The sequence below is a fragment of the Phodopus roborovskii genome, unplaced genomic scaffold (assembly GCF_943737965.1).
Source record: "Phodopus roborovskii unplaced genomic scaffold, PHOROB, whole genome shotgun sequence".
Classification (NCBI taxonomy): domain Eukaryota; kingdom Metazoa; phylum Chordata; class Mammalia; order Rodentia; family Cricetidae; genus Phodopus; species Phodopus roborovskii.
Genome location: NW_026125708.1, coordinates 1611807 through 1625927, shown reverse-complemented (window position 1 = coordinate 1625927; position 14121 = coordinate 1611807).

Here is a 14121-nt window from a genome sequence, read left to right as displayed (position 1 = left end):
GATTCTCTACTATTCATTATGCAACATGATGGACCAAAATTCTTTGAAAACATGAGCCAAAATTAGTCACCTTTCCTACCTCAAATTGTTTCTGCCAGATATTCTGTCATAGTTATGCAGAGAAGATGTCCAAGGCTCATGAGATACAGTAGCAAAAACTTACACAACACAACATAGGTAGCACAACTGTGAAACTTCAGTGGACCTATTGATTATTGCTTGTTAACTGTCTAGGGCTCACTGAAGTAGTGTAAAGAGGTCCTGATTATCTGAGTGTTCATTTTTTGAGTCCCTGCAGTCATAGGTTGGGCATAACATCCAGATACCATTAAGATATTCTCTAGTAAATTCACTAATTATAACATTACTCTGACATCACTCCGATATTGACCCTATCAGCTATTCCAGTCTTCTCTGATTGTTGGGTATTGTAAACATCAAAGAGGAAAGAGCAAGTATAAACTCAATCAGTTGGCAAAGTAAAAATGCATATATTAGAGAAGATTCTTGAGTTTATGAAATCAACAGATATGATATTGGAAAACCTCTGGTATCCCAGCAAAGCCAGTTAACAGACAACAGCCAAACAAGAGTGAGTCAACGAGCATGAGAACATGATAAAGACTTCAAAAATAATGAGTTGACACCCCCATTATTAAGAGATATCCTGGGGAAAACCACAGCTCTTGAATTTTTTTTTAATAAAATGGTCTTTTTTATGATTTGCTATGAAAAGCAAAGGCTGTTATACCATGGCATTACACAGTTTTGTCATAAAAATCACATAATAAAGCAACTAACTTTTGATTCATTTGCTTATCTTTCCACTAAAAACTAGGACAGAACTCTACTTTTAGCCTGAATTTGTCATAATTTGGTTCTGCTTTTTATAATAATAAATTCAAATAACTTTTAAAACCTTTTATGGCAATGAAAACAGATTGATTTTCAGTGCTATGTCCCCTAGTATCAGTTATCTGTAGATAAAGATTTTTCCAGAAGGACAAAGACAAATTTTAGATCAAATCAACCTGGATTAGTCCCTCACTAGTTTCTTGGCTTTGAGCAAGTTTCTTGGCTTTTTTTATCTCTGTGTTTTGTCATTAGTACAACAAAGAAACCCCATATTGTTAATATGAACATTAAATGGGAGTATCCATGTGAAGTATTCAGTATAGTCCCTAATATTTAGTGTTCATTTGACAATGACTACCTGTGCCCATGATGTTGGTATAGGGGCTTTTCCCCATCCTGGGAAAAGCATAGGCCCTATGGTCTACGAGGCCCTTAATTCTAATACTGCCATGCCATTTCTTTAATGTATACCTTGAACAAATTGTTTCCTCTCTCTGAGCCTCAGTGTTCTTATCTACAAACTGAGCCTCATGGAGTTACTGGAACAGTAAGGATAACTATCACCTTACTCTCCCTTAACAAGTAATGGGTTTTGTTTACGTACATTGAATACTATGTAAAATGCTATGTGCCTCTGTGTGTGTGTGTGTGTGTGTGTGTGTGTGTGTGTGTGTGTGTGTGTACACTCACATGGCAGGGATGTATGTAATAAATGGAAGGAAAGGGATGGATCTTATCTTTCATGGCCTTGCAGTTCATGAAAAACACACAAATATGTCATCTGTCACTTGCCTGCCCTCTCTGGCTCAGTTTTCCCTTCTGCACTAAACAAATGGATGTTTAAGCCCTTAAAATTCTGAGAATCTATGTAGTGGAGTGGAATGCAGAAAAGCAAGCCAGCCTAGGCCATTTGCTTTCAAGTATGAGATACTGAAGAATGCAGCCAAGTGGACTGAGGACTGCTTTGGAACCAGACACATCTGAATTCAAATCTTCATTCTTGGACTTAGGATATGGCTGAGTGGCAGAGCACTTGACCTACATGCACAAGGCCCAGTATCTGATGACCAGTCCTACTTTGTTGGATCACTACAGACCACTAACTTCTCTTCTTCAAGCCCCAATATCCTCCTCTGTGTGTCGGAATGAAATATCCTTATGATGATATAAGATATCATCAAACCCAAGCATTTCAAAGTACTCCATAGGCAATAAGTGCCTTTTCTTTCCCCTAAGAATACTTCCTGGAGACTTGAGAACTTGATCCAGGAGGGTTTGATGTGAGTAAAACTGCTGGAGAACTAGGTAGAGTTGGGCAGAATAGCAGGGAATGGTCTATTTGCCAATGCCTCTCTCAAGAGGGCCAAATGCTGGAATATGACCAAGCGAGCACACTGTCCTGAGGCCTGTGAAGAAGCCAACCCTTTGCCAGTCCCTGCCTGGGATTCTCATCAGGATGGGGGGGAACCAAAATGAAATATATATATTTATAACAATAATAATAATTATTCTTTCACCAATTTTCTCTTCCTCCAATGGAGTCTGGCAGGACTACAGAGCAGGAAAACTGCTAAAGTTGAGAGTAATGGTGCCCCCAGGACAAATAAAGAAGGAACTTCAAACCAGCAGATGCTGCCGAAAACCCCAACACAGGAAATATCTGCAGAATGAATTGAGAATTTATGGGGGTTTGGGTTTTTCAGGATTTATAAGCAAGTTCCACGAGCAGAGGAGGGAGATGGAGGAGAGAAAACGGAATAAGGAAGGAGGGGTGGGCTTGGCACAAAGTCTGTTGTCTTTCTGCTGCCCCAACACTTCTGCTACAGAAGCAGACATAGCATCAGTAGGGCAGGACCTGTCAGGACCTGGACAGGATGGGCTGAGCTGGGGTGGATCGTGGGTGCTTATTGGCACTAGTGTCAACTTCACAGAGGCCAAAGCAGATGGTTAGAGTTAGGCAAGTCGGCAGAAAAAAGTGTATGGCATGAAAATGATGGCAAGCACCATTAAGCCTGCCAATGGTTGCGCCCTCCAGGGTTCAAGGATTTCCACTTTCGCAGGATTTCCCCAAGCCAGATATGTCAGGTGTCAGGAGTGCCCAGAATGTACAAAGATGTGAGTCCCAGAACTCTGGAGAAGGTCAGGAGTGAGAAGCACATGCCTTCAGGCTCCCCAGCAGCATAGCTCCTGTAGGGACCTCGGTTTTCCTACACGTGAAATGGGAGAGGTGTTTACAATAGACAGTGGTGGTTGTTATTAACAACAAGGGAGCAGGGGGAACAGGATCATAGGTTTTCAGAAATGAGGCAGGAGGAGAGTATAGGGGGTCGTTCTCCAAGCAAAGGTGGTTCTGGAGGGACCGACAACTTCTAGAGCCCTGGAGCTTCTGGAACATCTTTTTTCACCAGACTCGATGTGAGGCTACGAGGTCAGACTGAATTTAGGCCACCCGAGATGCAAGCTGTTCAAATGCCCCAAAGGACCCTGAAAGTTTTCCATATCTGCTATCTGACCAGAAAGGGGATTTTGAAGAAAAGCCATTTTCAGTGGCATTTAGAAGGTAGTGGTTCCTGGGAAGTGTTTAATGATCCAGCTTTTGGCAATGGAGACTCTGCTTCTTTACTGGGACAAAACTTTAGCCACAGACAAAAAAGAAGAGGTTCTCAGAAGAGGGAGAGAGTAGCATGAGGGCTGGCCGATAGGAGGCTGGACTTCCCCAGGTCTCTATATGGATACTGTGCGATGGACTTGCCATGGTCACTCAAGGTCTGTTGAACAAGAGGTGGCAGGCCCTTTCCAATTAGCCTACCTGTCTTTAGAAAGACAGAAACACTGCTCTGCTTCCAGAGAGATGGAACATTTTGTGATTAGCTATAGACTGACAATCTAAGAATGTTGTAGAGAGAATGTCTGTATTAGACTAAGAGTTTGATGGGAAGGGTATTATCACAAAAAGTCCTTTCCTAGGGAGATATAAACAATGTCTACCCACACCTCATAAGGTCCCAATGACAAATCAAAGCATGATTCCACCAAGTTCACCCTGGGGAACAAATGAGTTTATTGGTCTTATAGATCAGACTGTGGGGTAAGGGGTTACCAGGAGGAATGTAAGTAACCCCAGAGTAGCCACACTAAAAAGTCTTCATTTAGTATGAAGGGTGGCTTCCCCATAACTGCATAGATGGAAGTCCTCTATTGTTAACATTTGTCTAGCCTTTATACCCCAGTACCTTCCCAGAACCCGAAGCCACACGTGATTAGTAAGAATAGCATAGAGATGGCTAGGAATTTCAAATGAGGGTCTAATGACTTTTTTCACCCCCTCCTTAATGAGGGAACATCAGTAGTCAATAAGCTCAGTCATGATGGACACTTGTAAGCAGGCACAGCTAATCTGATAAACATGGTGGCTATTTTGCTTCAAGGACCAGGTTACAGTATAGATGTATTGCATCCCAGCGGTCCTATGATACAGTAGTTCAGCTGTTACATACTTGAAGTACTCTCCAGACATCAATCTCTAATCTATAAAATGGAGTGGACTTTGATAATCAAGAGCCCTTACTCTATGACTGATGTGTGTGTGTGTGTGTGTGTGTGTGTGTGCGCGCGCGCGCATGTGTGTGTGTGTGTTTCTTATTTTACATATCAATCCCAGTTCCCTCTCCCTCCCTCCCATGTCCCCCAACCCCAACTCCTGTCCCATCCTCCCCACTCCACAGGGAGGGTGATGCCTTCCAGGAGGGATCATGACTATAGTCTTTGGGATGTGGAAGGAGCATAACAGTGACCCTTGTCCATGCCCATTCCTTGGCCATTCTTTATCCAGCTTGTCTCTCCAAATATCTCTCAGGCTATCTTCTTTTTTTCTTCATAAAAGTGTGACATGACAGATAACTCAGTCTTGAGAAAAACTGCTGCCAGTGTTGGACTAGAACGAGTGAAAAGAGAAAAGAGATCCATAGGTCACAGTGAATAAATGATAAACTCGGGTGCAGGACAGGGACAGACATGGTGACAGTGGTTAGAAGCCTAGAACCCTTAGCCAAACTGGGAATTACATTCCCAAGTCCAAAAGCTACAGTAATCTTTGGACTTCAGAGGCAGCTTCCCAGTTTGGCTAAGAAGAATCTTTTGGCTATTGGAGAGTCCTTACAACTCCATGAACATTTGAGGAATAGCCTTTCTTTTTCTTTTATATACTCAATTATGAGTTATACTATGGTTTTTATATATTTCCTAAGAATTTCATTTTAATGTGCATTTAATTGAAATAGAATTATATCACTTTACCACTCCCTTTCCTTCCTCCACCCCTCCTAGCTTCCCTCCCTCAACCCTTCCCAATGTCTCCCCCTTCTTTCAAGCTGATACCCTCTTTTTCTTTTATTATTATTGTTACATATGTGTATTGTGTATGTATATGTGTGTATACATGTGCACAAATACATATAAGTACAGCTTACTAAGTCCATTTTGTAGTTTGTACATATATGACTTCAGGGCTGATTACTCTTCATTGAACAAACAAGAAGGGGGTTCATGCCTGAGAAAGGCTAATTCTCCTTCTCCCAGTAGTCATTAGTTGCCTATACTTCTTTTCATAAGGGAAGGACCCAAAAAATTTCCCACTTCCCTGTTGACATGTCCACTAATATTGCCACTGTCCTGGTCACTTTCATGCAGTCATTTCTATGAGAGACTGTTTCACAGTGGATTTCCTGATATTCTGTCCACTCTTCCATGAAGTTCCCTGAGCCATAGATGCAGGAGCAGTGATGTAGATGCATCTGTTAGGGCTAGACTCCCATGATCTATTGTTCTCTGCATTGTGTCCAGTTGTGATTTTCTGTGGTCTCCATTTACTGTACAGCAAGGCATTTTTGATGAGGGGTGGTAGCTACTCTTCTATGTGGGTGTAAGGATAAGACTTAGACTGTAGTAAGAATTATACTGGTCTATTGTTTTCTAAGGTCCATGACTTCACTAACCCTGGGTAGCTGGCTAGTTTTCTAGGAACAGGCACAATTTCCCTCCTGTTAAGTGGGCCTTAAGTCAAACTAGACAGCTTTGATTGCCACCCACATGTGATTGCCACTTATTGCACCATTACACATATCTTTGCCATGCTGGTGATTGCTGTACTTCACATTTGTTGCAGGCACATAAGACTGTTCAATTGTTTCCCTCCCTTGGCAGCTTTCGTAGTATTTTCTGGATCCATGTAATCTAGACCACAGAAAAAGAGGATTCCAGGTCAGATCTAGCTTGAGTCATCTGAGTCTTAAGTAAGCAGTATCTTCAGCAATAGATACCTACCTTCAAGTCCTGAGAGGCAAACAAGAGCATCATAGATAAACTTTATTGTCTTGGGATTCACTTAGACTCTCCTGACCAAACACTCAGATGGTTTCTCATGCCTTTTGTTAGCCTGTGGTTCTTGTGTGGAGCATTTTTAGCCCAGGTGACTTAATTTCCATAAGTGTGTATATATATATATATATATATATATATATATATATATATATATATATATATATATACATATATATATATATATATATATGTATATGTGGTAAATATAAAATAATGATTATTTGCATGTTTATCAAACAACTTGTTGTTAATTATGCCTCTTTCTTCCTTTGCCTATAATGCCCTTTCTCCCTTCTTTCCAGGTGGAGCCCTCTCCCCAGTATTTGTTTTTCACTTCATATCACCTGTATCCTGGTATTCTCCTAATATTCCTTCTACATACTATTCCCTCCTTTTACTTGGTTTTTGGGTCTGGGTTACCTCCCCCGCTACATTTTCTAGATCCATCCACCCACTTGCAAAGTTCATGATTTCATTTTCTTTACAAATGAATAATATTCCATAGCATTTATGTAGTACATTTTCATTATCCATTCACCTGTTGAAGGACATTTAGTTTGTTTCTATTCCAAAGCTATTGTATGTCAAGGATAGGTATAGCTGGGCCATGTGGTAGAGTTAGTTTTAGTTTTTGAGAATGCTTTGTGCTGATTTCCAGAGTAGCTGCATCAATTTTCAACCCCACTAACTGTGAACGGGGGGGGGGGTTCCTCTTTCTCCATATCTTCTCCAGCTTTCATTGTCAGGCTTTTGGTGATCTTAATTATCCTGATTGGGATGAGATGAAATCTGAAAGTCGTAATTTGAATTTCCCTAATTGCTAAGGATGATGAACACCTTTTGAGGGGTTTCTTTGCTATTTTTATTTCCTCTATTGAGAACTCTCTGATTAGATCTATATGGTCCATTTTTAAAATTGTGTCATTTGTTTCCTTGACTGTTGTTTTGTTGTTGTTGTTTTGCTTTAGTTTTTTGTATATTCTGGATATTAATCCTCTATCAGATGTGGAGTTCACAAAGATGCTCTTCCATTCTTGGAGGGGGTATCTTCATTAAATTACTTGCTTCCTTAGCTGTGCAAAAGCTTTTCAGTTTTACCGGATCTCACTTGTCAATTGTTGGCCTCAGTTCCTAAGGAAATGGTGTCATGTTCAGAAAGTCGTTTCACCTATATTGTGTAAGGTAATCTCTTTAATTTCTTCTAGACGTTTCAGTGTTTGGGGTTTCAAATTGAGATCTTTGATCCACATGGATCTAATGTTTATGCAGGGGAATAAATAGATATGGCTCTAATTCTATTATTCTACATGTGAACACCCTCAAATGAAACAATTTTGGTAGTCCTATATTAAAGTTCATCAATTATTTCTTCTGCTTGCTTAAACTTGTTATTGTAATTCCTCTATTGAACTTTTACTTTCAATTATTATACTGTCTGGGTATTGTTTCTTTTTACAACTTCCATTTCTTTACTGGTGTTCTAATTTTGTTCATGCATTTATTTCCTTTAGTTCTTTGAGCAAATTTAGAAGAGTTGATTTAATATCTTTGCTAGTGAATCTAATGTCTGAGCTTTCTTTTTTTTCCTTCTGGCTGGGCCATACTTTTTCATTTCTCTGTATTCTTTACCATTTTGTTAAGGTCTGGATACTCGGATTTCCTCCTGATTTTCTACTCTTGGCTGTTTAGAGGCTGCGGTCATCCATGTGCCTAGAGACTTGTGCATATTATCTTTTTAAAGACTATTTTTGTTATACGTGGTCACTGAAATCTCAGTTCCTTTATTTAACCAGTGCTTTGACAGATTTCCTCGAATGCCAGGAGCTCTTCCAAGTACTCCTTTTCTCCATTCAGGGTTTGCATGGACGTTGTATAATTTTATCTGCTTGCCAGAGTTGTGCAAAAGTTGCTGCAGATGTTGCCTTCATTTCTCAGTGTTTCTGTGGAAGGATGAGAGTTTGAAGGTGCTGATACTATTTGTATTTTTCTAAGCGCCCAACTGTGGAGGCTGTGTCTCCAGTCTGGATCTCCTTGGGCACAGGCAAAGCTGTTGCCTTCTTGTTCTGTGCATGGCAACATTTCCATGTGCTGGAACTAGTCTGAAGCTGGGGTGCTTTCCATAGTGGAAGTATGGAATCGTTCAGTGAGTCTGAGCCAGAGCTCTGGAGAATGGTTGGAATGCAGGGCCGACTAGAGACAGGGATGGATGAGATCATGATAATACTTGTAATAATATCTGCCCTGACTACTGGCCTGAATACTTTACATATGCTTTTCATTTTATCCTCTTATCAGACTACTATTCCTAACCCTGCTGAGTGTAGAAATGGTCATCTCGTGCCCAAAGTCACACAAGAGAACAGGGATTGTATCCCAGGTCTTTCTGATTTCAAATCCTATGTTCTTAATGACAATGAAATGCCTCTCCCTAGAATCGCATGAGGTTTATGCCTCAAATTCTGAAGCACTGGCCACGTGTCCTGTGGTCCCTATGTAGAGGAAAGAGTATCTGTGACTCACAGACTTTAAAATTTCAATATTATAATTTAAGTTCCAGAATTTCTATATAATTATTTTGTATAACTTCTATCTCTTAATCCTTTCATTTCATTCACACATTGTTTTCCTGATTTCTGTTGGTTATTTGCCAGTGGTATTCTTAACCCATTTTAGCTTATGCACTCTGGTTTGTTTTTGAGACAGAGTCTCATGTAGTTCAGACTAGCCTTAAGCTTCCTAGTAGGTGAGACTTGCTTTGAACTGCTTATCCTCCCAACTCTGCCTCCCACATGCTATGATGACAGGCACGTGACACCACATCCTGCTCTCCTTTTATCATATTTAAAAATTTAAGTATCTGTGGTACACTCCTGGCTGGATGGATTCAAAGACCTTATAAATCATTTCAGTGCCCTGGCACTCATGAATTCCTATACCTAACATCACAAAATGAATCTAGAGTCAGGCTTTACCCAACCTGTACAGGGTAAATCACTGCTCCCAGCTTCCAATGAAGACAGAACCAGCCATCTTAACTGCTAACTCAAGTAGCAATTTAATGACCAATATTTTGTAAGGCCTAATGCTGTGATTGCTACATCCATGATCTCACTTCTCCTTTACAGCAGCTTACAAGGTAGATGCAATTCCTCTCATCTTAGGGATAACAAATCTAAAAGTTAGAGGGACTAAGAAACTAGCCCTCAAATGGCATAGCTTATAAGCAATAAGAGTCCACTCATGCATTTTACCACCACTGTGAAGCTATCAAGTGTTCCTGGACCCTGGAGAAAAAAAATGGAGGTGGCAAAATAAACATAAAATAGCATGTGTGAGGACCCGGCAATCCCCCTCTTAGGCATATACCCAAATAATCCACATCCATGCAACAAAGACATGTGTTCAACTATGTCCATAGAAGCATTATTTGTAATAGCAAGAACCTGGAAGCAACCTAGATGCCCCTCAACTGATGAATGGATAAAGAAGATGTGGCACATTTACACAATGGACTACTACTCTGCGGGGGGGGGGGCAAAGGAATCTTGAAATTCGCAGGCAAATGCATGGAACTTGAAGAAACCATCCTGAATGAGGTAACCCAGTCACAAAAAGAGGAACATGGTATGTACTCACTCATATATGGATTTTAGACATAGAGCAAAGGATCACCAGCCTATAATTCACACCGCCAGAGAAACTAGGATAAAAGGAAGATACTAAGAGATGCATATAAGGTCCCTCACAGAAGGGGAAAGGAACAAGATCTCCTGAGCAGATTGGGAGGGGTGGGCAGTGAGTGGAGAGGGAGCTAGGAGAAAGAGAAGGGGAGGAAAGGAAAGCAGGTGAGACTAGGAAGATTGAGTCAGGGAAGGAATAGACAAGAGAGGAGAGGGAGAGGGGGAGAGGGAGAAGGGGAGAGAGAGAGAGAGAGAGAGAGAGAGAGAGAGAGAGAGAGAGAGAGAGAGATAAAAGAGGGAGCCATTATAGGTTTGAAGAGAAAGCTGACTCTAGAGAAATGTCCAGATACCTACAAGGATGTCCTCAACTAACAATGTGAGCAACTGTGGAAAGGCTACCTTAAATGCCCTTCCCTGATAATGAGATTGATGACTAACTTATGTGCAATCGTAGAGCCCTCATCTAGTAGCTGATGGAAACAGAAGCAGACACCCACAGCTAAACACTGAGCTGAACTGGGATCCAGATGCAGAGAAGGAGGACAAGACCAGGCTAAAGAAACTCACAGAGACAGCTGACCTGAACAAGAAGGAGCTAATGGGCCCCCAGACTGATAGCTGGGAATCCAGCATGGGACCAACTCAGACCCCCTGAACATGGGTCTCAGTTAGAAGGCCTGAGCAGTCTAAAGGACCTTGGACTGTGGAACCAGGATGTATCCTTGGTGCACAAAAGGACTTTGGGAGCACATTCCCCATGGAGGGATACTCCCTTAACCTAGAGGCAATCCTAGTCCCTACTCCTTTGAGTAGAGATGGAATTAAGTGAGGAAACATCATGTAAAGGCCTGGGGTCAAATATATTGAGCAGAAAAGAGAGTGAGGTCATGTTCCCTGAAGAGGGAATGTGCATGAGATATTCAGGACTAGCAAAGGGGCAGTGTGGCCAGAGAAGGGGCAGAGGCTGCTAATGAGATCACAGAAATGTTTGTCAGCCACAGTAAAAATGTGAAGTTCGGTGTGATGAGAATGCGAAGAATGATTTTGTGCCTCTTTCCATCTGTTTCAGAGAACTGTGTGAAGGATGCATGGGTGGAGACATAGACACCCACAGGGAGGCATACAATCTTTGAGACAGACATGATGGAGACTTGGACCAGAATGGTAAGTGTAGCTGGCTGTTGTGTAAAGTCAGTGTGGAGATGTAGTTTGAGATTTGGAATCTTCTCGAATCTTTGACAGGGGGCTAAGGAAAAGACAGGACGATGCCAAGCTTTGGCTGTTTGGATGAATAATGTGCCAAGAGTTAAGAAATGGAAGACTTTGAAGAATGGGACGGATGGGAGGCTAAAGTGCACATTTAGGTCCTAGGATGAGTGACTCCGGTTGTCTGGATGTGCCCTCATACTTTCCACAGTGCAGGGTTCATTCTAAGAATAAGGTATTATGGGGAAACACTGAAAATTCTCTTGCCTACATTCTGGAAAGATCCAAAGACAACTATTGTCTTGACTGGTTGGGGCCTGACCTGTTCTGATATGTGTCCAAACCAGATGGCCCCTTGAAGTCCCTCCTGGCTTGAGGGTTCTCTTCTATGATCTATGGCCCAGAGGTGGGAGCAGGAATTTTCTCTTTTAACTAACATTTTTCTTTTTCCACAGCCTGATCTCTTTTAGATCCAGCCTAATTTTTTACAGGCCTTGGGCTAATTTGAACAGCTGGGTTTTACATCTGGGCCACTGCCGTCTGCACCAATTGCTTTGTTGGCTGCAGGCAGTATGAGGCTACAGCCCCAGGGCAGGCTGCAATCTCCTGAAGCCTTTGTGGGGATTCTCTTGACCTGAAGTCACTCTACCACTTCCCCTACTCCCACTCAGACCACTGCCTAATCTAGTAGGCCCTGTCCTTCCAGCTCCATGATGGCCATCCAGGAGCCCAGCCTTGGGTAGGCATCAGACACTAACTTCTCAGGAGTCCCAGAAACAGATCTAGATACAAGAAGAAGTGTCAAACACACATAAATATAGACAGGGGAAAGGAGAAAAACAGACACAGTGAATGGGGATAGTGACAGTGAAGAGGGGGAGAGGAAAAATTATATATATGTATATATGTGTGTGTGTGTGTGTGTGTGTGTGTGTAAAGATGGGGATACAAACAATATCGAAGGAAACAAGTAGAACAAGAGAAGTGTGAGCACTGGGAGGGAAAAACTAGAGGTAGAATGCGTTTTCAACAGAGAAAATGAAACCAACATATACAGGGAAATGCTAAAGCACAAAGACAAAGGTAGACATAGGGGCTAGGGGTGGAACTCAGTGGTAGGGCATTTGCTTAGCATGTGCACAATTCTGGATTCCACCCACAGAACTGTAAAATAAAATATAGAAAAGACCCAAAGACCTGGACATACTACAGATATCAGAAAATGGTACGCTTGGGGTGATGCTGTGTTTGGAGTTATGTGTCCAGCCTTAACCCAGTACAGGGGCTTCGGAATCTCATGTTACTAGCATTATCAATGTTAGAGTAGCCAGAGAATGGCTGGAGATGAAGTTCATGTGGTAGGGCACTCTCCTAGCATGCATGAAGCCCTGGATTCAGTCCCCAGCACCACATAAACCAGATGTGATGACAGCCCTGTAATCCTAACACTCAGAAAGTGGGAGCAGGAGAATCAGAAATTCAAGATTACTCTCTGCTACATAGCTAATTGGAAGCCAGCTCGGGATGTATGAGACCTTGTCTCAGAAGGGGTGGGGAGGAAGAAAAGAAGAGGAGATGGCTATTTTATAGGTCCTAAGTGATTTTCAGTCTCTCACTTCATATTGTTCAGTCTATTTGTTTGTTAGAGCATTTAATATTCTTTTTGTTTGTCTGTTTTCAGACAGAGTCTCCTTAGCTTTGGGTGGTATGGAATTCAGTATGTAGACCAGATAGGCCTTGCACTCACAGAGATCCACCTGCCTCTGCCTCCCAAGTGCTGCTAATAAAGGAATGTGCCACCTTGCCCCACTCATAGGTTTAAATCTTAATGTGATTGTTTTACTTCATGGGACTCCAGTAGATGATGGGGATATAGTACAATCTTAAGTAGTAGCATGGAATGATCAGAGCTGAGTTTGACTCTGGAACCCAGTGTGTGTTTGGATGGGTAACACTGGAGGCCAGGAAGCTACGAAAGAAGCAAGTACAAGAGAATAGGCACTAAATGGGGGACACTCTGAAGTCTCACAGCTCCAGGAGACACGAAGCTATCTTTCCATCTTTCAAGAGGGGGTGCCCAAAACAAAGACATGGCCAATTAAGTATATGAAGAAGCTGATGGAGGATGCAGTGAAAAGGATGAAAGACCTAGATTTCTACCATGGGAAACTTGTTTTGGTCACCTTTGGTTCTTAAGTCCAAGCTTAGGCTGCAGGATCCTGCCAGGAAGCCTCCTTTCGCCTTGAACTTCTGCCCTCAGAGTTTCTCTGCAGCTTCTGCACTCTCTCAACATTTGACCCTGAATGGAGTTTGTCTTAACTGACCTTTTTACATTAGGGGGCTCTTCTGAGAGTAAGATACCCATCAGAGACATGAGTTCCAGCCACACCTTGGCTGCGGAATGTGATCTACTGGAATTCCATTGCCTGTGAACTTGGGCAGGCTGCTTACCCTCTTTCTGAGGATAGTAATCCCCACCTGCCTCAGGTGCATATGTAGGGAGTTCACTGAGACCTAGCTATTATCATGGGTATCAGCCATTACAGTCCGTTCAGAAATGACTATGTCCTCCTCACCCAATTCCATCTGCACATCCCCTTGCCCTCTACAGGACTCAAAATGGGTCAGTTGTGCAAATCTTCGTTCAATTCCCTCCCATTCAGCAAACACCAGGGAAGGACCCCACAGCATCTCTGCTGGCCTCTATGAAACCCCTAATTGAACAATACTGGGAAAAAACATTTATAAGGTAGTGAGTCTGCTGTGTGAGCCACCATGAGTGAAATGGAATGAGGAACATATTGTGAGGAGAAAAATGCCTACCTCTTTGGCTGCTGCTGAAGAATCCTATAGAAAGTGGTGGATTTCCCCCTCTCCACCTGAATCAGACTAAAGTGGCTATAAGTGAACAGGTTTGGCAGTCAGAAGAAAATGTGGGCCTGAGGTGGGAAAGAGTGGGGACAAGCAGGATCCTTCATTTGTTCTGCGTGGCCCCAAGCCT